General features: G+C 41.2%; 1 long non-coding RNA gene across 1 annotated transcript in view; it reads right to left on the reverse strand.

Annotated features, from left to right (window-relative positions):
• Window positions 1-19058, reverse strand: part of LOC148150512 (uncharacterized) — a 37805-nt gene extending 18747 nt beyond the window's left edge. Inside the window, exons 1-2 of the long non-coding RNA XR_015751769.1 lie at window positions 18976-19058; window positions 2320-2429 (exon numbers count right to left, since the gene is read on the reverse strand). This is a non-coding gene — a long non-coding RNA (uncharacterized LOC148150512). The remainder of the gene's footprint in view (window positions 1-2319; window positions 2430-18975) is intronic.
• Window positions 19059-23980: the final 4922 nt, after the last annotated feature.

A 23980-nucleotide genomic window follows, 5' to 3' on the forward strand; every position in this document is an offset into this window, starting at 1 on the left:
AGTTAATCAGAACATGAAAGCATTTACACTTGAAAATGGCAATTTTAAATTTGGAAGTGTTGGAGAATTGGGAGCCAGTGTAGGAAAACTAGTGCATCATAGGGTATGGGCATCAGAGTCTTGGACAAAATAAAGCTTATGAAGGGTGGATGTCTGGAGGCTGGTGAGGAGACATTGTAGTCATGAGATCTGGGTTTGTGAGATGGTTGACAGATCCCCATACCTGAAATCATTATGGTGTCATTTCTTGTCCGTTAACTGGAGGTTTGAACATTTTAGAAGTTATTGACCTTTCCAGGAATGCTGTGCTGATTTGGGTGCATACGTATATCAACCAAAGAGTCATCTCCTTCAGCCTTTATTAGATTCTGCCCTGCATTTGTTCTGTGTATGTTCATATATCTGAAAGGGAACAGGGTTCTGCTGCAATGAGTCCTAATTTTGACCTTTCACAATATGATGCCCCAGCACACTGAATTTAATTCGGCACTGTTATGGATTGAAGCTCCAAAGTCTTCATGACTCTAACAATCATTTATGATTGAGACAATACCTGGACATAACAGCTAGGTCAAGGCAACTTAATAGGTGCTGTTCCTTCCATTTGAAATTTCAATTGTTAAGTCAATCATTCAGTACACATATGTGTCATGGACAATTCTGTGGATACATCTAAAATGTACAGGCTGCTATCACCATATCTGAATGCACTATTAGCATCTGCAGAAGCCCATGAGGGGACCTTCCAATTATCATTTGCAATTCTACCTACTGCTACTCCTCCTCACTCACATTTGGGGCTTTATCAAGTGCTCTTACTTAGAGCTCACTAAACTAGGGCGCATTCAACTCTGCCAATTTACCTGTAGATGATGAAAAATTCTGTAAGCTGAAGCTGGTCACTGGAGTATGACACTGTCTCCTCTTAAGAATCCAGTACATCAGAACTAAAACATATTCTGGAATGCTAGAGCCAAGATCCCCAATGAATCGGAATGTTACAAAGAATGACTTACGACAGTATTAGGCTCAGTGAATGACAGAAGAACGCATGATGAGAGAACATGATGCTAGCTGTGATTTTTGGGAGTCTTTTAATGTCATCTGCTGTCACACTCCCTGTTGCTTTCATACCCAGGCTCTCTAACATTTCCTCTTCAGAGCAAACAAAGTGCTTTCCATTTGAATTTGCTGGTGTTAGTTATGTGTGACCGACTATGGAAGTGGATTGAACAGACACAATTGTTGGAAGAAGGAATAAATAGATAACTTTTTGTTTTACCTTTTATGTTTCAGGCAAGTAGTTTCATCTGCCATGAGTGTTTTTCGGCAATTCACAAAATAGTATCATCTTTTAACCATTGATTTAAGTGGTAAAAATAATCATTTGTCACATGTGCTGGAGAGGGGTGAGGTTCCCAAGCTGGATTATGAAGGTAGAAAGTATTGTGTGTGATACCTAGACTTATAGTCATCTTATGTGGGCATGATGATGCATTGAGAAGGTGCCTTGTGTTGTTAATGTGCTTGGTGTTTGTTGCTAGCCCAATTTAATTAACCACAGAGCAACAATGCAGAATGCCTTGGTGAAACATTTGGAATGTAGGTGAACAATTATTTTGCAGCAAGATTTTTTTAGCTTATAATGCTGTAACACACATACAATGAAGAAATACTAAAATTCCTCTTTTGGCAATATTTTAACATGAAGCAAAACTTGAGTACATTTACCTTGGCAATATCTTTTATTGCTAACAACATGAATTTCAAATCTTGCTTTCTCACAAGTATCAGCAGTGTCTCCCCAGTATAACAGAGCAGAAAATCAAGATTGTGCTGCTTTAATTTCCTGAATTGAATGGAATGCCAATATCCCAGTCAACAATGATCATTCCTTATCCTTCCATTCACCCACCAACCTCCTATGCGCTGGAGTTGCTGTGAGTAGAAAATGGTTTTAACACATTGCAGACCATAAGGGAGCTGTGAACAATGTGCAGAGTCTGAAACAGGAAATGTAAGCCTCAATAGATAACTTATACTAAAAATCCATATAATATGTGAAATAAAGTGAACGAATGAATGATTGGATTGAAAGAGTGAGAAAGTAAAACTGAAGCCATAAGTTCCTAAGTAAGTTCATTTCTTCATTTTTTTCAAATCTTCAACAATAATTGCAATCTGGAGGAATGAGCATCTACATTTGTAAAAAAATAATTTTCATTATCAGGAGTTTGCTTGGCAATACATAAGGCTGGTCATAGATGATTGACAAATCCCAAATAATTCTGGCATGATTAATAGATACCCAGTGCTTACCGGTAGGTACAGCAACCTCACTCCATTAAAAACCGAAACAAAACCGTGGAGGCTGTAAATCAGAAACAAATGCAGAAATTGCTGGAAAAGTTCAGTAGGTCTAGCAGCATCTGTGCAGAGAAATCAGAGTTAATGTTTCAGGTTGAGTGACCCTTCCTCAGAGCCATTCTAGTCACCCCCTTACCAGACGGATGTAGATGGTTTGGAGAGGGTACAGAAAAGATTTACCAGGATGTTGCCTGGTCTGGGTGATTTTAGCGATGAAGAAAGGTTGGATAGTCTGGGCTTGTTTTCACTGGAATGCAGGAGGTTGAGGTAAAGACGTGATAGAAATTTATAAGATTGTGAATGATATGGGGGCAGTGAGAAGTATAAGCCTTTTTCCCAGGGTGGAGGGGTCAATTACTAGGGGACATAGGGTTAAGTTGTGGGGGAAGAAGGGTGTTTAAAAGAAATGTATGAGGCAAGTCTTTCACACAAAGGGTGGTGAGTGCCTGGAACAAGCTGTCAGAGGAGGTAGTGGAAGCAGACACAATAGCAGCATTCAAGAATCCTTGGGTGAATACATGAATAGGAAGGGAAAAGAGGGAGATGGATCCTTTTAGTGGAGACAGTTTTGTATGGTGTTGGTGCAGGGCTTGCAGGACTGAACAGCCTGTTCCTGTGTTGTATTGTTCTTTACTCTTCATATTGCTTGTCTTTGAATGCTGAGTTTCTTGTGAAGCACTGGGAGGAACAAAACAAATCAGTTTGCACTCCCAGGTTTTCCTATTAAGGTTGGTAAATGTGAAAGCTGAAACATCCTGTTTGATTTGGTCTGAGTTCTGACAATGTCTCACAGAAAGAAAGCACTGCACTATTATGGCTCCTTCAGCAGGCAATGCTTACGATGATCGTAAAAAGAGAGGGAGATGGGAAATAATTGGATAGGAGAAGTAACAGGGAAGTGAAAGAAAGGGGATGGAAGAGAGAAGGGACAGAGAGAGTGGAAGAAGCTATCCTCCATAATTGTTTCCAGACATAGTGTGGAATTTAAACCTGAAAATTCTCACATTGTCAGATTTCTGATCCAGTAAATAGCAAAATAATATCTTATAAAAGAGAAACTTTCCAAATTCCTTTTGGCAAAAGTGAGCAAAGTTAAACTCTTAAGGTTGCTTTCTACAGAACATTTCTTATTTTAATTAGTCATTTTAGACCCTGTAATTAGAGTGAATCTGGTATAAAATATCAATTCATTGCCAATTCCCCCAGGGACTAATCAAAACGCATTTGGGAAACAAAAGTGAGGAATGGTGATATTCAGAATGGCTGACAGATTGGCTATTGTATAAATACCAATAAAACGTTTCTCATCCGGAACATCCAAGCAATATGGTCAATTCGATTAATCCCTTCCTTCCCTCCACTTGGCTCTTGTACATTAATTTCCAAAAGTTCTGCCTTTGGGTCTTATCTGTTACAAATTAATTTTGATGCTTTTTAAAATGAAAAAAGCTTCCTGCCAACTTTGTTTAACTGCAGATTTCTGAACATTTATTTGTTATTTTATAGTAGAAAATGAGTAAGTATAACTTTAACAAATATTCAGTTGTTCGTGGCTTATTCATGACCATATGTTTATTGTATTTCTTTGACAATGCATGCAATGATCTGAAGCAGAATTAAAATCCCTGTGCAAAATATTATTGCTGTCTCACCTGAATTAAAATTAAATTTACCATTCTAGATGTAACATTGATGGTTACACTATAGAGCAAAATAGAAATGACATGCTCATGTAATGTGGAAAACAAGTTCCAAAGTGTCCAATTGTGGAAAGAATTTGAACTTTCATTTTATTTGTGTGGATTAAGAATAAATCATGTAACCAGTCAAAACAATTTGAATTTCATTTCCCTGAGAATTTACTGCAAACATTCAGATATAGATAACATTGCCATAGCCCCAGAGGACCAGAGTGCTGCTCTCACATCAGACAGAGATGGTTATTGATGAGTTTAAGCTGAAGGTCACCACATCGCAGGTGAGGGACAATGTTGAGAAGGTGGGACCTTCATGATACCTTCAGCTTTTACAGGACCTCAGCTCAAACCCCTCGCATTACCATGTATTGCAAACTGTCTATTAAGCCAATTGAGCCAACTGACTTGCTAAACCTTTCGATCAATTGCATTTTATCTTGCAAATTTTACTGGATGGTAAACCGGTAAAAGATAGGAACAATGAGATAAAATATTTAGCTGTAGACACTGATTTTATATGCTTTTTCATTATCTCATGATGCATGTGTGTAACAATGATGCACTGTCAGCATAGAAGTTTTAAAATTTTGTGTTTTAAATTTTGATGATTAAACCAGAAATAAATATTTCTTCAATAGTTGTTGATACACTGTGTACTTTCAATATTTCAGTGATGGTTTATGGAGACAAAGGCCAGGATTTTGCAATATTGAAACAGGACAAAGGAGTTGGGTTTGGAGAAGAAGCAGCCACCAAGGCACAACCAGAAATACTGCCTCCATTTCTATCTCTGGCCATTGATCTTTGTGAGGGAATACAGGCGGGCTCAGACCCCCACAGGATCCATTCAGAATCTGCCAGCACTTTTGAGAAAAGGGTATTTCAGGATTTACAGAATTTGTACAGAGCCGCCTTAATTTTGAAAGCAATTTTTGAACCGAAGATTGGAGGCAGTAAGAGTATTACTTAGATTTCTTACAGTGTGGAAACAGGCCCTTCGGCCCAACAAGTCCACACCACCCCGCCGAAGCGCAACCCACCCATACCCCTACATTTACTCCTTACCTAACACTAGGGCAATTTAGCATAGCCAATTCACCTGACCTGCACATCTTTGGACTGTGGGAGGAAACCGGAGCACCCGGAGGAAACCTACGCAGACATGGGGAGAATGTGCAAACTCCACACAGTCAGTCGCCTGAGGCGGGAATTGAACCCGGGTCTCTGGTGCTGTGAGGCAGCAGTGCTAACCACTGTGCCACCGTGCCGCCCACCACGTATAAATGTTTATAAAGAACATCTCCATTTCAGTTACAACATAAATGTTGTAGCCCAAATTATATCGATGTTTTCTGAACGTCGTGATATTAATGCATTGACCAGAAAATGTAAATGACAATTAAATTGTACAGTTGGCATATTTTTTCTTCTGAGAATTGACAAGCTAACAAGTGAAAGAAAAGCATTTCATAACTGGAAAAGTTTTCAGATACATTCAGAGAGATTTTTCACCTGTTTAAGTGCTACACTGCATTAAGCAGGAATGAATAATCAACCCACTGTAAGATCTGGAATGAATTGTTTAAGCTTACACCATTGTTCTCACTCATTCTTTGCAGACCAACTCTACTCTGATAACTCGAAAGCTTAAAGATGAGTGAACTTTAGTTCACACCTTGCAGGTTGGCAACTAACTTTGAAAGCTTCAAGAGATATATAAGATTTTGGATGTCTTTAAAAGGACTAATGGATTCTGAGATGCTTGTTCAGCTATCCTGGGGAAATGTGAGTCTGATGGTCGAGACAAAATTATGAACTTCTGAAGGGTTAACATTTTAAAATGCATAAGTAAGGACTTATACACTTAATGGTGAGTTCCTGGTGAATGTTGCTGAACAAAGAGACCTTGGAGTGCAGGTTCATAGCTCCTTGAAAGTGGAGTCTCAGGTAGATAGGATAGTGAAGAAGGCATTTGGTATGCTGTCTTTTATTGGTCAGAGTATTGTGTACAGGAGTTGGGAGGTCATGTTGCAACTGTACAGGACAGTGGTTAGGCCACTGTTGGAATATTGTGTGCAATTCTGGTCTCCCTCCTATAAGGATGTTGTGAAACTTGAAAGGGTTCAGAAAAGATTTCCAAGGATGTTGCCAGGGTTGGAGGATCTGAGCTACAGGGAGAGGCTGAACAGGCTGGGACTGTTTTCCCTGGAGCGTTGGAAGCTGAAGGGTGACCTTATAGAGGTTTACAAAATCATGAGGGGCATGGGTAGGGTAAATAGACAAGCTCTTTTCCCTGGGGTGGAGGAGTCCAGAACAAGAGGGCATAGGTTTAGGGTGAGAGGAGAAAGATATAAAAGGGACCTAAGGGGCAATTGTTCATGCAAAGGTTAGTGAGTATATGGAATGTGTTGTCAGAGGAAGTAGTGGAGGCTGGTACAATCACAATATTTAAAAGGCATCTGGATGGGTACATGAATAAAAAGGGTATAGAGGGATATGGGCCAAGTGCTGGCAAATGGGATTAGATTTATTTAGGATATCTGGTTGGACGAGTTGAATCAAAGGGTTTGTTTCTGTGCTGTACATCTCTATGACTCTAAGTGATCATTCATGTAAGACTTTCTTTGATCAGATGTAAACACGGCCAGCTGAGTCTTCATTTATTATCCATTGTTAATTGTTCTTGAACAGATTATGTTGCTTGACCATTTCAGATGACAGATAAGAATTACTCACATTACTGTGCATTTTTCATCACCTGGCTAGGCCAGGCCAAGTTATATTCGCAGATTTTCTTCCCTAAAGAACAGATATTCCTGCTGCACTTGTCCTCCTCGATCCCTGGTTTCAAACAGGCAGATTTTGATCGAATGGACAATCACAGAGTCTCTGACAGACAACCTCACTGTGTGCCCATGCTCCCTTGCCATATGTATGTTGGTTATAGAGTCATAGAGATGTACAGCATGGAAACAGATCCTTTGGTCCAACCCGTCCATGCCGACCAGATATCCCAACCCAATCTAGCCCCACCTGCCAGCACCCGGCCCATATCCCTCCAACCCCTTCCTATTCATATACCCATCCAAATGCCTCTTAAATGTTGCAATTGTACCAGCCTCCACCACTTCCTCTGGCAGCTCATTCCATACACGTACCACCCTCTGTTGCCTCATAGGTCTCTTTTATATCTTTCCCCTCTCACCCTAAATCCATGCCCTCTAGTTCTGGACTCCCCGACCCCAGGCAAAAGTCTTTGCCTATTTACCCTATCCATGCCCCTCATAAATTTGCAAACCCCTCAGCCTCCGATACGCCAGGGAAAACAGCCCCAGCCTGTTCAGACTCTCCCTGTAGCTCAAATCCTCCAACCCTGGCAACATCCTTGGAAATCTTTTCTGAACCCTTTCAAGTTTCACAACATCTTTCCGATAGAAAGGAGAACAGAATTGCATGCAATATTCCAACAGTGGCCTAACCAATATCCTGTACAGCCGCAACATGACCTCCCAACTCCTGTACTCAATACTCTGACCAATAAAGGAAAGCATACCAAATGCCACCTTCACTATCCTATCTACGTGCGACTCCACTTTCAAGGAGCTATGAACCTGCACTCCAAGGTCTCTTTGTTCAGCAACACTCCCAGGACCTTACCATTAATTGTATAAGTCCTGCTAAGATTTGCTTTCCCAAAATGCAGCACCGCACATTTATCTGAATTAAACTCCATCTGCCACTTCTCAGCCCATTGACCCATCTTGTCAAGATCCTGTTGTAATGTGAGGTAACCCTCTTCACTGTCCACTACACCTCCAATTTTGGTGTCATCTGCAAACTTACTAACTGTACCTCTTATGCTCGCATCCAAATCATTTATGTAAATGACAAAAGGTAGAGGACCCAGCACCGATCCTTGTGGCACTCCACTGGTCACGGGCCTCCAGTCTGAAAAACAACCCTCCACCACCACCCTCTGTCTTCTAACTTTGAGCCAGTTCTGTATCCAAATGGCTAGTTCTCCTTGTATTCCATGAGATCTAACCTTGCTAATCAGTCTCCCATGGGGAACCTTGTCGAACGCCTTACTGAAGTCCATATAGATCACATTTACCATTCTGCTCTCATCAATCCTCTTTGTTACTTCTTCAAAAAACTCAATCAAGTTTGCGAGACATGATTTTCCACGCACAAAGCCATGTTGACTATCCCGAATCAGTCCTTGCCTTTCCAAATACATGTACATCCTGTCCCTCAGGATTCCCTCCAACAACTTGCCTACCACTGTCAGGCTCACTGGTCTGTCGTTCCCTGGCTTGTCCTTATCACCCTTCTTAAACAGTGGCACCACATTTGCCAACTTCCAGTCTTCCGGCAGCTCACCTGCGACTATCGATGACACAATATATATTTTTACAATATATGTTAATGATATAGAAGATGGTATTAGTAATAACATTCGCAAATTTGCTGATGATACTAAGCTGGGTGGCAGGGTGAAATGTGAGAAGGATGTTAGGAGATTATAGGGTGACCTGGACAGGTTAGGTGAGTGGTCAGATGCATGGCAGATGCAGTTTAATGTGGATAAATATATGGTTATCCACTTTGGTGGCAAGAACAGGAAGGCAGATTATTACCTAAATGGAATCAATTTAGGTAAAGGGGCAGTACAAAGAGATCTGGGTGTTCTTGTACACCAGTCAATGAAGGTAAGCATGCAGGTACAGCAGGTAGTGAAGAAGGCTAATAGTATGCTGGCCTTCACAACAAGAGGGATTGAGTATAGAAGCAAAGAGGTTCTTCTTCAGCTGTATAGGGCCCTGTGAGACCACACTTGGAGTACTGTGTGTAGTTCTGGTCTCCAAATTTGAGGAAAGATATTCTGGCTATTGAGGGGGTGCAGCGTAGGTTCACGAGGTAAATTCCTGGAATGGCAGGACTACCTTACGCTGAAAGACTGGAGCGACTGGGCTTGTATACCCTTGAGTTTAGAAGACTGAGAGGGGATCTGATTGAGACATATAAGATTATTAAAGGATTGGACACTCTGGCAGCAGGAAACATGTTTCCGCTGATGGGTGAGTACCGAACCAGAGGACACAGCTTAAATATACGGGGTAGACCATTTAGGACAGAGATGAGGAGAAACTTCTTCACCCAGAGAGTGGTGGCTGTGTGGAATGCTCTGCCCCAGAGGGCAGTGGAGGCCCAGTCTCTGGATTCATTTAAGAAAGAGTTGGATAGAGCTCTCAAGGATAGTGGAATCAAGGGTTATGGAGATAAGGCAGGAACATGATACTCATTAAGGATGATCAGCCATGATCATATTAAATGATGGTGCAGGCTCGAAGGGCAGAATGGCCTACTCCTGCACCTATTGTCTATTGTCTATTGGCTATAAATATCTCATCAAGAGGCCCAGCAATCACTTCTCTAGCTTCCTACAGAATTCTCAGGTACATCTGATCAAGTCCTGGGGATTTATCCACCGTTACCTGTTTCAAGACATCCAGCACTTCCTCCTCTGTAATCTGGACATTTTACAAGATATCACCATCTATTTCCCTACAGTCTATATCTTCCATATCCTTTTCTACAGTAAATACTGATGCAAAATACTCAGTTGGTATCTCCTCCATTTTCTGTGGCTCCATACAAAGGCCACCTTGCTGATCTTTGAGGGGCCCTATTCTCTCCCTAGTTACCCATTTGTCCTTAATATATTTGTAAAAACCCTTTGGATTCTCCTTAATTCTATTTGCCAAAGCTATCTTATGTCCCCTTTTTGTCCTCCTGATTTCCCTCTTAAGTATACTCCTACTTCCTTTATACTCTTCTAAGGATTCACTCGATCTATCCTGTCTATACCTTACATATGCTTCCTTTTTTTTCTTAACCAAACCTTCAATTTCTTTAGTCATCCAGCATTCCCTATACCTACCAGCCTTCCCTTTCACCCTAACAGGAATATCCTTTCTCTGGATTCTCGTTATCTCATTTCTGAAGGCTTCCCATTTTCCAGCCGTCCCCTTACCTGCAAACATCTGCCCCCAATCAGCTTTTGAAAGTTCTTGCCTAATACCATCAAAATTGGCCTTTATCCAATTTAGAACTTCAACTTTTAGATCTGGTCTATCCTTTTCCATCACTATTTTAAATCTAATAGAATTATGGTTGCTGGCCCCAAAGTGCTTCCCCACTGACACCTCAGTCACCTGTCCTGCCTTATTTCCCAAGAGTAGGTCAAGTTTTGCACCTTCTCTAGTAGGTACATCCACATACTGAATCAGAAAATTGTCTTGTACACACTTAACAAATTCCTCTCCATCTCAGCCCTTAACACTATGGCAGTCCCAGTCTATGTTTGGAAAGTTAAAATCCCCTACCATAACCACCCTATTATTCTTCCAGATAGCTGAGATCTCCTTACAAGTTTGTTTCTCAATTTCCCTCTGACTATTGGGGGTCTATAGTACAATCCCAATGAGGTGATCATCCCTTTCTTATTTCTCAGTTCTACCCAAACAACTTCCCTGGATGTATTTCCGGGAATATCCTCCCTCAGCCCAGCTGTAATACTATCCCTTATCAAAAATGCCACTCCCTCTCCTCTCTTGCCTCCTTTTCTGTCCTTCCTGTAGCATTTGTATCCTGGAACATTAAGCTGCCAGTCCTGGCCATCCCTGAGCCATGTTTCTGTAATTGCTATGATATCCCAGTCCCATGTTCCTAACCATGCCCCTGAGTTCATCTGCCTTCTCTGTTAGGCCCCTTGCATCGAAATAAATGCACTTTAATTTATTTGTCCTACTTCATCCCTGCCTGCCCTGACTGTTTGACTCACTTCTGTTCTCAGCTGTACCTGTCTCAGATTGATCTCTTTCCTCACTATCTCCCTGGGTCCCCCTCCCCGCCCCCCTCACTTCTACCCCAAAAGAGATTCCAATGATCCAAAAATGCAAATCCTTCTCCCATACACCAGCTCCTCAGCCATGCATTCATCTGCTCTATCCTCCTATTCCTGCCCTCACTAGCTCGTAGCACTGGGAGTAATCCAGATATTACTACTCTCGAGGACCTCCTTTTTAAATTTCTGCCTAACTCTCTGTAATCTCCCTTCAGAATCTCAAATTTTTCCCTTCCAATGTCGTTGGTTCCAATGTGGACAATGACCTCTTGCCAACCCCTCTCCCCCGTGAGAACATTCTGCACCCTCTCTGAGACATCTTTGATCCTGGCACCAGGGAAACAACACACCATTCTGCTTTTTCTCTGTTGGCCACAGAAACGTCTGTCTGTACCTCGGACTAGAGAATTCCCTAACACAATTGATCTCTTGGAACCGGACGTACCCCTTATTGCATTAGAGCCAGTCTCAATACCAGAAACCTGGCTGTTCGTGCTATGTTCCCCCGATAATCCATCACCCCCTACATTTTCCAGAACAGCATACCTGTATGAAATGGGTATATCCACAAAAAGACTCCTGCACTAGCTGTCTACCTCTCTTCCCTTTCCTGGAGTTAACCCATCTATGTGACTGTATCTGAGACTTTCCCCATTTCCTATAACTGCCATCCATCATATACTGTTGCTGTTGCAAATTCGTCATCGCTTCTAACTGTCCCTCCAACCGATTCATTCGATCTGATAAGATTCGCAGCTGACAGCATTTATGGCAAAAATAATCTGCAGTAACCCTTAAACTCTCTTTAAATCCCACATCTGACAAGAAGTACATATCACTCTATTAAAGGCCATTTTTGCTCCTTCACAATCTGCAGACCCAGAAAATAACACCATTTTATTCCTCTACAAAGACTGTCCCAGGTTAAATTATTAGTTATGGCTTTTATTTTAAGTTTAATCAAGAGACATATCTCCGAAAACATATAATCAAGAAAGAACCCACTCTACTTACTACTGAAGATTCTCTGTTGGCCATACTTAAAACAACAATTAATTTATCTGATCTGTGCTGTGAACTTCACCCAACAGTTCCTCCAAGATCAGTTGTGAATTTCACTGTTTGTTAATTTTCCCAGATGCACTCCGATGTCCAGCGATACATGAATTCAAACAGCAAAGGCAGTAACTGTGCAGGTTCTCTCTCTCTTCTGCAATGACCACACCATGTGCTTCCTTTGTCTGTTATTCTCCCTGTTAAAACTGCTGTTATTTTGACCTTTTTTTCCCAAAGTTCCAAAACAATGCAACAGCATATGAAACAGGAATTGCTGCTCCTGGAATTTGAGGGAATCACCTCCAGCACCTAAAATACCTCAAAAAAGGAGCAGCTGTTACAGCCAGAATTTTTTCCTGTCCTGCATCTTGGATTACCCAGAATCCTGATAGGGTTGTTGTGCTGCGGCATGACTCTCACCTCCAGAAGCCAAGTGGCTAGAGAAAAGTGTACACTTGCTGCATCATGTTTCAGTCTGGCCCAGAAACACTATTACTGCAGTGCAAAGTAAGGTTTGTAGAATCGTAGAACCAGGCCATGTGGCCCATCTAGTCTACACTGAACCTCCGAAGATTATCCCATCTACCCACCCACCCCTGTAACCCTGCATTTCCCATGGCTAACCCACCCAGCCTGTACATCCCTGAACACGATGGGGCAATTTAGCATGGCCCATCCATGTAACCTGCACAACTTTGGACTGTGGGAGGAAACGGAGCACCTGAAGGAAACGCACACAGGCACAGGAAGATTGTGCAAACTCCACACAGACAGTGGCCCAAAGCTGGAATCAAACACAGGCCCCTGCACTATCAGCAGCAGTGCTAACCATTGAGCCACTGTGCCACTTTGTGCAGGACAAAGAAAAATGATCGGGAATGCTGCCATGCTCCACAACCAATATCTGATCAATGCAAGTTGACCAGGGTCACAAAAAACAAATTACAGCCACAGAAGTGATTTCCTGTGCCTTCCCACTTGAAAGCAACAGCAGTATTCTGGCTGTGACAGAGGAGTAGGTCCAGAGGCCAACCTGCAGTGTGACCAGCAGCAGAATTACATCATGGTCTACAAGCTGAAGCAAGAGTGATGAGTGATGAGCATGGACCATCAAAACCAAAGCAACAATATACACTTTCCACGTGAAAGAGGAATTTCTATTCACAATTATAAGAGCCTTTCATGTCACCAAAGTAGATCGATAAGTAAATAGGGGAATTTGGAACAACTTGACCGTAAACTCAACGGTAGGTTTTCCCTGAACATTGCGCTTTGGACAAAAATAGTTGATGAGCTGAAGGCTGCTTTGAAAACTTAAAAGCCAAGGTCTGGGCTGAAACTTCAACTCAATTTGTATTCTTCTGACTCAACATAACAAATCATTCACAGAGAGTGACTTAATCAACAAAGAAATGACTGGTGACAAACTATTTGAAGACTTTAAGAACAAAGAAGAAATAATAGCAACAATCCAAAGCATCTGACTTCGTACTTCCACAGTAGCAGGAGGAGTGAGATCTTTGTCTGATTTCTCTCTTGTTGCTTGCTCACCGATCTGCACACTGACAGCATCTGAGTTTTGCTGTGCCCTGCCATACCTTTCCTGTTGATGTGTTGGTGAATCACTCAATTCTGAAGGTTATCAGTGTTGTTGTATTGAGGATTGATATGTTGTCTTATGTGGAGACACAGACAGGCTGCTGGTCAGTAGGGATCAGATGCGGGTTATGTTGCTGAATGGTGCACTGAGATGTACCAATTTCTACGTGACAAATTCACCATGCATTTATTCAACCCAATGTCCATGTTGGAAAGTTGCTGGTGTCAAGTTCTCAAGGTGTCAAAGGAATGCTGCTTTTAGTCAGGGGATCCCAGTACCCTCAGTCACCCCCAGCACCACGGTCCAGGTGCTTGGTTCCAGTCAGTTGTCCACTTGGCCTGGTCATGGTGAAGGGATCTATTTGATCACAGCATGTGGAATGGGCAAGGGTAAGTCCTACATGGCCATCACCAGCAATGAGGGGAATTCAGTCCAAGTCGATAACGATGACCTGATATTCTAAATTAATCTAGTCCTATTTGACAGTAGAGTTAGTGTATGTGTGTATATGTGTGCATATGTGTAAGTGTGAGTATGTGTGTGAATGAGTGTGTATGTGTGCGTGTGTGAGTGTGAGTGAATGACTGTGTGTGTTTGTGCCTGTATGAGTGTATAGGCGTAGGTTACAATACTTAAGAGCTGAGAGCTGCACCAAAGCCGATTTGGAATTGTCTTGTCTCTTCCTCTTGGCATAAAAAAAAATCTGACTTTACCGAGTGGGGATCAGTAATTCCCCACATGAGGAATCATGGATTTCTTACAAACTCATGCTGTGCCGTCATGTTGACCCCCTCTTTGCTCCTATACTTGGAATGGCATTCTGTCTGTCTACCTACATCACTTATTAATTTTACCAAAAGTCTAAGATTGTTGCTGCATTTAATTAGTTATGAAATTTTACTGCAGGAATATTTGCAACGAATCCTGGTCCACAGGTTAGATTTGCAGCTCTCTGCTGTCCTTATTTCAGATAGAATGCAGCAATCAGACCCAAAGTAGATCTGGAAGTACTCATCACAACAAAATTGGAGGAACATTTTAAGTTAATACTTTAGGCTGACTGAATAAAATCAACTTGTCAATGTCAGCCAGTTTATTTCTCCATCTGTTGTACACAACAAGAGGAAGAAACCCTGTTCACTTTGATATGAATCCAATAGCAAAGTAAGAGGGTAATTACATGAGTAACTATGTCCTGGCATTATAGCTGGACTATCATTGAGTCTCTAAATAGAAAGGGTTGACAAAATGAAAGCAGTTTTTAAATTAACTGTGACGCAGTCTGCAATAGAAGGAGAGTTTGCACCTGTGATGCTGAGCATGTTGTGGATAGTATGTTCAGAGAAGTAATCACACTGCAGGAGAAGACTGAACAGGCAGAAAGAGCAAGGGTGATCAGCAGGCAGAGTACAGGAACACAGACTGTACTGAAGTCCCCTGTGGCTCAAACTCAATGGGCTGAAGGGTCTTCTTCTGTACTGCAGACCTCTATCATTCAAAACTCTACATTTCAAAATTGTGGCTTATTTTCAGTGTATATGGTCCACTAGTTTTACAAAAACTCTTGTGTGTGCTCCTTTTCCATTTCCAAGGATATTTTTCTTATTTCCACCATCTTGTTGAATAATCCCATTCCATTTCTCAGGCCTACTTCTCCTCCTTGTATTACTGTATATGCCTGTGACCTGTGTCCTCGCCTGTGACCTGTGTCCTCGTGGTCTCAAGTTCATGATCCCTTATTTCTTATTTATGTTCCCAATAATTCAATTTCGCTTCCTATTTATCTGACTGCTCATCATTATATTCACTGCCTTTATATTTTTACCCTGTTTGTGCCTAGGGTCACTTCCTGTACACATTTGTACTCTCTGTAGCACCATGTAAGTTCCTGCTAATCACTTTTATTTATAGTGCAGACTTCTCTTTCTCTGGTGCAAACTTTACTCCCCACGCTATAGTTTCAGTTTTTCTATTCACAAGTGTTCTCTGGATTCTATCTGTCCAATGTTAGTACCTTAAAGTGAGGATCTAATAACTTCAGAAAAGATAAGAAAACTAAAGAACAACAAAACTAAAGTCAACAACAAAACAGGAATTGTTTACATAAAGGCAGGCATTCTAGAGATAGGTAAAGACATTAGGGTCAACTAACTGATCAGGCTAACTGTTCATGTAAAACTGCATATCATTTCAGAATTAGCGCTGAACAGTTAGAATCAACACCTTTCCTCCTAGTTTTGGCTTTAAACCGAATCTGAATTGTATTGACTGATCAAGTGAATGTTTCCTCTTCACTAGTTGTAAGGGTCCTAGCAAAAATAGATTTGTAACTTATTTCTTGACAGTTTGTGCCCATGAAACAAAAAAAACCCTGTCATGTGATACTTATTTGAAATCTATGAATAATGAAAACCAACATCTGTATGAGAATTATTAATGTCACACCATTTCATTGAGTGTTCCTCTTCTAAAATGAAGGTGGATTGTTAAAGGACATTGTAAATTTTACTCTTCTCTTATGGAATTGAGATTGAGACAAGGAAACAAATTCATTTGTTTCTGCGTGAGCACTGAAATTGCTTGACCACTGTCCTGAATTGGTCTTCATTACCTTCAGACTGGTGAAGGTATGGATACCAAAGGAATTCCTGATACAGCTCTCCATATGGGATCTGACAAATTTTATTGGGCCTATGTAGGTAACTAAATCCTGGGATAGAAAGAAAATGTGATCAGGAAGTTTAAACCGCAACTTACCATGTATTCTATTAAATATGCAAAGAACATTCAATCCAGAGGGTAAAACTCTATGTTACAGTCATAGAATCATACAACACAGAAACAGGCCCTTCAGTCCAACTCATCCATGCTGACCATGTTTCCCAAACTAAACCAATCCCACTTCCCTGCATTTGGCCCATAGCCCTTTCCTATTCATGTAAGTGTCTAAATGACTGTTAAATATTGTAACTGTACCTGCATCCACCACTTCATCTGGCAGTTTATTCCAGAAGCAAGCCAGCCTTCAAGTGAAAAAGTTGTCTCTCAGGTACCTTTTAAATATTATTCCTCTGATCTTAAAATTATGCCGGCTAGTTTTGAATGCCCCACCCTAGGGAAAAGCCTTGGCTATTCATCTTATCTATGATTTTATAAACCTCAAAAAGATCTCTAAATGACTCTTTGTACAGTGATGGTCTGGGAAAATTTGATAGATCTCAGATTAATGTTAACCAATTTTTGGAAAATAGGTCCTGAAATCGACACAAAACCTTGATTTTAATGTTGCAATAAGAACTGCACTTGCCTTAAAGAATACCCTCATAAGTTCAGAAATGCTCTGAATGTATTTATATATTATACAGGGTCACATTGCTAAATTTATTATAAATACTCAAAGAATGGATGTTAGCAGATTTGAATTTTGCTCCAATTGCATAAGGTGAATGACTGAGCTTGAGACAGAAAGTCTGTAAAAATTCATATATTTAAAATAAAAGAATCTCCAGTTAAATTCTGATCAGTGAACTGTAGGAGTTCAAGAAGGCAGCTCACCACCACCTTCTCAAGAGCAGCTCGGGATGGGTATATATGCTGGTTCAGCCAGTGATGCCCATGTCCCATGAGTGAAAAAAAAGCACATTTGCAGACAATGCTAGTGCATTCTGTCATGTCACAGATGTCTTTGGGATTTCATATCAAGTTGAAACAGGAGGAGAAAGTGGAATAACGAGGTCACATTTGGCTTAGGGAACATGGGCTGAATTTGATGCTCCCCATCAATGGGAAGCTCTATTTAAATCCATCGTATGATTTTCCCACCATTGACCTATCCTCCTGTACCTCCACTGAAACTATGCCAATATTGGGATTGGCAACAGCCTGCCAGACTTTCAGTGTGGTCAAGTCAAGCATGGCACCATGGGTCTGTTGATAGCATATTGAATGTAATGATTCAAGAAGAAAGGTCATCACCAGCTTTTCAAGAGGATCTAGGGATGAGAATAAATGCTGGCTGTGATTTGATTTGATTTATTATTTCCACATGTACATAGATAAAGTGAAAATTACTGTTTTGCGTGCAGTACACACAGATCATACCATACAAAGTGCATTAAGATAATATAACTAAGCGAAGAATGTTAAGACTTCAGAGAAGGTGCACAGAGAGCAAAATCAACATTAAATTTAAAATTTGAAAGGTCAATTCTGAAGTCTAATAACAGCGGGCAAGAAACTCTGTTTATTCATTCATGGGATGAGGGCATTGCTGGCTAGGTCAATGGCCCAACCCTAAGTGACCCAAAGAGCAGTTCAGAGTCAATCACATTGTTGTGGGCCTGGGGTCACATACAGGCCAGACCAGGTAAGGATGGCAGATTTCCTTTCCTAAAGGACATCAGTCACCCAGATGGGCTATTCCTGACAATCGTCAATGGATTGATAGTTATCATTAGACTCTCAATTCCATACTTTTAAAAATTGAATTTAATTTCCACCATTTGCTAAGTGGGATTTGAACCTGGATCCTCAGAACATTACATAGAGTAACAGTCTTGTGATAATACGCCACCTCCTCTAAACTGGTTGCAAATCTATTTGTACAAGTATACAAGCTTCTTCACCAGGGAGGACCGCCCAATTGTTACATGGCTTGAAATTCACCAAAGTTCTGATCCAACCCTGGAAACTCCTTCCCTAAAGTGCAGAGGTAGAAATTTCTGGTCTAAAAGGGTGGAGACACTACATCAAGTCTATTCATAGCCTTTGGCCTTACCTTTGCATCACCAATCGCAACCCTCCAGAATTTTAGTTGGGTGGGGATATCAGTTGCTATTCTGGAAGCTCATATAATTCAGCCCTCCCCCCATTTCAGTAACAGCCCGCAGCAATCCTATTTCATGTTTCCCTGACTAATACAAAGATTACGCGAGTCCAAGTTCATGGAGAGAGAAGGAAACATATTTCTGTGGATAATGTGATTAATTAGTCTGGGAAAAAGTTGCAATCGCAGCCAAAAAATTGACAGGATTATTCTGGAAATAAGATTCAGCAAAAACTTGCAAAAGCCCAGGTCTCCTCCCTCTTTTTTTCACTGAACACATCAATAACAAGCTTCAACTGGACAAGCAACAAAGCTTCAGATTTATTTATTTACTCCTGACTCTTACAGTTGGAATAGAAATTATATACAGCCTGTTCCAGTCACAAAGTCCAGACTGTGTCCGATCTGCCCGTATCACAGCCTGTTTTGTATCTGCCTTTATTTAAAATCATAATACTACATATGACACCATGGGAAGAAATTTTTAATAACTTACAGAAGATATAATTCAAAGTTTTACCTTCTCCCTCGAACTGCTCCCACTCACAATAGATTTTAAGTGAATAAAATCAAATGAACAGAATCTCGAGAAGCAAAGGTTAAACATTGCTTTTATCAATGACAGAAATGACACTTGACCTGGTATCAGTTAGACTAAACAACCCTTGTTGCATGAGGTTCAGTGAACCAATGTCTCTTTAAAATAACATTTTTTTTTTTGGTGCTCTTAGGCTAAGGGTTGCTCTTAATGGAAAATGAGAGCTAATTCACTTTGCATCTGTTGACAACATTAAACACTTCCATGTCAGGTACTGTGTCGGCTAATGGTACGTACTCTGACATTGTTACTATGCAGTCAATCTCCCATCAAACCCCAGAATCACTTGCCTGCTGGAGCAGAGGATATGTCAAAAATGTGTTTATGCTGGTGAGTTAGTAGCTCTCCACTTGACTCTACTCCAATTGTATTCTCTATGAGCCCGTAGCATTGTTGCAGTTTTTGGGAAGACCAGACTTTAGATGAATGTTAGATAGATGTGGCTGTTGCAGACAATAGTAAATTATTTTACTCAACCTGTTTGAGCATGTTATGAAACGAGGTCAGGGCAGGTGGGACTCAAACCCAGATCAACTGGTCCAGAGGTAGTGACACAACCATTAGGAAAAACACAGGTACCGCCTGATGTAATGAATGTACAGTATTATATTTCCCATTGCCAGGAAATGTCTGTTCCCCTCAAAAATACAACTTATTGTTTTGGACTATATGGGACCCCCTAAAATATTTTAAGAATGTAGCATAGACCATAAATTTTCCTTATTTTAAAAGTAGATGCGAAGTGTGTGTTCCAAATGTGATGCAACTGGTCAAACAATTCCACATTAAGCAAAACACAGTTTATTAACACTTTAATTATGATACAAACAAAAGAGAGAGGAATTTAGAATAACTTAACTATTGGAAAGCTTAACTGAATAATAGACACAGTACCTGTTGCTAATTAACTGTTCCAATATAATAACATCCCATAAACGCATCACTTGGCAAAAAGATAAATTCAGACAGTTACATGCAGTTCTCCAATCCAGGAGGAAATAACATCAAAAGACATTTCAGAGAAAGTTGTAGCACGGAATGATTCACTAAATCTTCCAACTCTTCTGAGACCCCGAATAGTTTCTGCCTGTTACAGGGAAATAAAACGAGAAAGTCTGGTGTGTGAGAGCTGGCCACACCTGTTCAGCTGTAACAAAACCCAAGGTCTCCCAAGCTGTTTACGTAAGCCATCTTCAGTAGGCAGTTTTGTGCCTCTGCTCTACAACCTTCTTTTAAAAAAACAGGACAAAATAATTTATTAAAGTGACAGCATCGTTACAAGGCTTATTTGTGAGAGTAAAATTAGTAGCTTTACAATTGAATTGATCAAGGATAATTTTGAAATTGATATCAGGAATTCCTCATTCACCTAGAGGATGAATAACACTGTACTTAGATTCCCAGCAGGTATTTGATAAGGTGTCACATCAAATGGTTTTGCAGAAAATGAGAGCTCATGGTCTCTTATTGACATCGATAGATTGTCTTGCTAATGGGTGTAGATGGGCTTTTCTTAGGTTAGGTGGTGTGCCACAAAGGTCAGTGCTCAGACCTCATGACTTTGATGAAAGGATCGAAGGTACTGTTGTCAAATTTGCTGATTCTACAAAGATGGGTCGGAGAGTAACTTGTGAAAAGGACGCAATGAGGGGTTAAAAAAGGATTTGGATAAGTTAAGTGTGTGAGAAAAGATGTGCAAAATGGAATATAATCTGTGAAAATATGCAATCGTCCATTATGGCAAGATGAATAAAAAACACATTCACTGAGTTGTGAGAGATTGCAGACCTCTGAGATGCAGAGGGATCTGGGTGTGTTTGTTCATGATGGTTAGTATGAAGTACAGCAAGTAATTAGGAATTTTATCATTTATCTTGAGAGGAACTAATTACAAATGTAGGGAAGATATGCTTCAGTTATACAGGATTGAATACAGGAGTTAGGATGTCATGTTGCAACTATACAGGGCATTGGTTAGGCCTCTTTTGGAATATTGTGTGCAATTATGGTCTCCCTCCTATGAACCTTGAAAGGGTTCAGAAAGGATTCACAAGGATGTTACCAGGATTGGAGGGTTTGAGCTAGAGGAGGAGGCTGAATAGGCCAGCGCTGTTTTCCCTGGAGAGTTAGAGGATAAGGGGTGACCTTGTAGAGGTATATAAAATCATGAGGGGCTTGGATAGGATACAGAGACAAGATCTTTTCCCAGGGTGCATGCATGGAATGAGCTGCGAAGGAAGTGGTGGAGGCTAGTACAATTACAACATTTGAAAAGCATCTGGATGGGTATATGAATATGAGGGTTTAGAGGATATGGGCCAAGTGTTAGCCAATGGGACTAGATTAATTTAGGATATCTGGTTGGACCAAAGTTGCTGTACAGCTCCATTACTCTATGACTCTATGACATAAGACTGCATCTGAATTCAGTGTAGAGTATTGGTCACCTTATTTCAGAAGGACTTAGGTGCTTTGATGACAGTTCAGAGAAGGCTTATGAGATTAACACCTGGTAAAGGAGAAAGTGAAGACTGCAGATGCTGGAGACTTGTAGAGGGAGAAGCAGAACTCCTTCAAGGTGGGCAACCTTGGAAGATTCTTCGTTGTAAGGTTATAACCAATTACTTGTAGAGGGACATTTCTGGTGACTCAACATGGACATTTACTTCAAACCCACTGAATCCTACAGCCACCTGGACTACAACTCCTCCCACCCACGTTCCTGTAAAAATGCTAACCATTACTCACAATTCCTCTGCCTCCGCTGCACCTGTTCCCAGAAGGATCAATTCCACTCCAGAACATACCAGATGGCCTCCAACTCCAAGGACCTCAATTTCCCCTCCCATGTGGTCACCAATGCCCACCACTGCATCTCCTCTGCTTCCTACAACTCCGTCCTTGAACCCCACGCCTCCAACTGCAACAAAGACAGAACCTCCCTGGTCCTCACCGTCCATCCCACCAACCTTCGGATACTTCACCTCATCCTCCGCCATTTTCGCCATATTCAGTCATACCCCACCACTAGAGATATATTTCCAACCCCACCTCTATCTGTGTTCTGGAGAGACTATTCCCTCCCTGACTCTTTTTTTATGTCCACACCCTCGACCAGCACATAAAGCAGAGATTTTCCTGCACCTCCACACACATCATCTACTGTATCCTTTGCTCTCGATATGGCCTCCTCTACACCAGAGAGACAGGACACCAACTTGTGGAACGTTTCAGAGAACATCTCTGGGACACACGCACCAAACAACACCACCACCACATGGCTGAACACTTCAATACCCCCTCCCATTCCACCAAGCACACGCAAGTCCTGGGCCTCATCCACTGCCAAATCCTAGCCACCTGATACCTGGATGAAGAACACTTCATCTTCTGCCTTGGGATCTTCCAACCACACAGGACTAATGTCGATTTTACCAGTTTCCTCATCTCCCCTCCCCCCATTTTATTCCGGATCCAACCCTCCTACTCGGCACCACCTCCTTGAACTGTCCTACCTGTCCATCTTCCTTCCAAACTCTGTGCTCCGCCCTATCACCATTAACTCCACCTTCATCCGCCTATTGCACTCTCAGCTACCTTCCCCCCAGACCCACCCCCTCCCATTTTTCTCTCAGCTCACCCCCCCCACCAACTTGGGCCCCACCCCTCACATTTCTGATGAAGGACTTATACTCGAAACGTCGACTGTCCTGCTCCTCGGGTGCTGCCTGAGCTGCTGTGTTTATCCAGCACCACACCTTTTGACTCTGATCTCCAGCATCTGCAGTCCTTACTTTCTCCACTGAAGTTTAGAAGAGTTAGAAGTTATTGGATGAGACATATAAAAACCTACATTGTCTTGAAGGGTACATGTTTCCTCTTGTAGGAGAATCTAGAGCTAGGGATTACTATTTAAAAATCAGAGGTGCCCAATTTAAAACTAAAATTTGGTGATTGCTTTTCTCAGAGGATTATGACTCTTTAGAACTTTCTTGTTATCAAGGTGTTGGCAGCACAGAGTCTCTGAATACAGTATTTTGAGGGCAGGGTAGACAGATTCTACTTAAGCAAATAATTGAAAAGTTATCAAGGGTCGGTGGGAATATGGATTTGAGGTTCAATCAGATCAACCATGATCCTATTGTACCTCGAACAGGCTCAAGGGGCTGAATAGCCTACTTATGTTAATGATTCATACATTAGTATGTTTATAGTAAATGAAATGATGATTGAAACACTGCATGCATTTAAGGAACAATTAGATGCTGCACAGGGGGACTGACAGGGTGTCTGACAGATGAAGCAATTTGAACCAAATGGTTGGAGAATGGAACCAAGAATCCTAAACTTCATTTTTTTAAGAAATCTAGTCTTTCACCTTCAGCAACGATCTCAGCAACAGTACTTGGTATTATCGAAGATAATCAACTTACGTAATGTCAATGTTCATTTTTAAAAACAGTTTTTCATTCACATGTAAGTCAGCCAATCCATAATTGTACTGGAGCCAATGCAGTCCTCCTGTTATATGTACACCCTTGGTGCTGTCAGAATGACATTCTAGGATTTTGATCCAGCTACTGTGACGGCGAGGTTATATAATTCCCAATTATGATGGTGAATCACTTGAAAGGCCTATAAGTCCTGGTCATATGCATATGAGCCTACTGTCCTCATCCATTCTAAATGGTAGAGATCTTAGGTTTTGCTTATGCTCTTGATACATTTCTGCAGTGCATCCTGTAGATGGTACACATTATAGACAAGATGTGCCAATGATGGAAAGAGTTAAATTTTAGGGTGATGGATGAGATTCTTTTATTCACTCGTGGGGTATGATTGCCTCTGACTAGATTAGCACTTATTGCCCATCCCTGATTACCCAGAGGGCATTAAGAGTCAAAAACATTGCTGTGGGTCTGGAGTC

This window comes from Chiloscyllium plagiosum, unplaced genomic scaffold, assembly GCF_037043375.1.
Source record: "Chiloscyllium plagiosum isolate Xiang-an unplaced genomic scaffold, Cpla_swu_hap1 HiC_scaffold_3, whole genome shotgun sequence".
Classification (NCBI taxonomy): Eukaryota; Metazoa; Chordata; class Chondrichthyes; order Orectolobiformes; family Hemiscylliidae; genus Chiloscyllium; species Chiloscyllium plagiosum.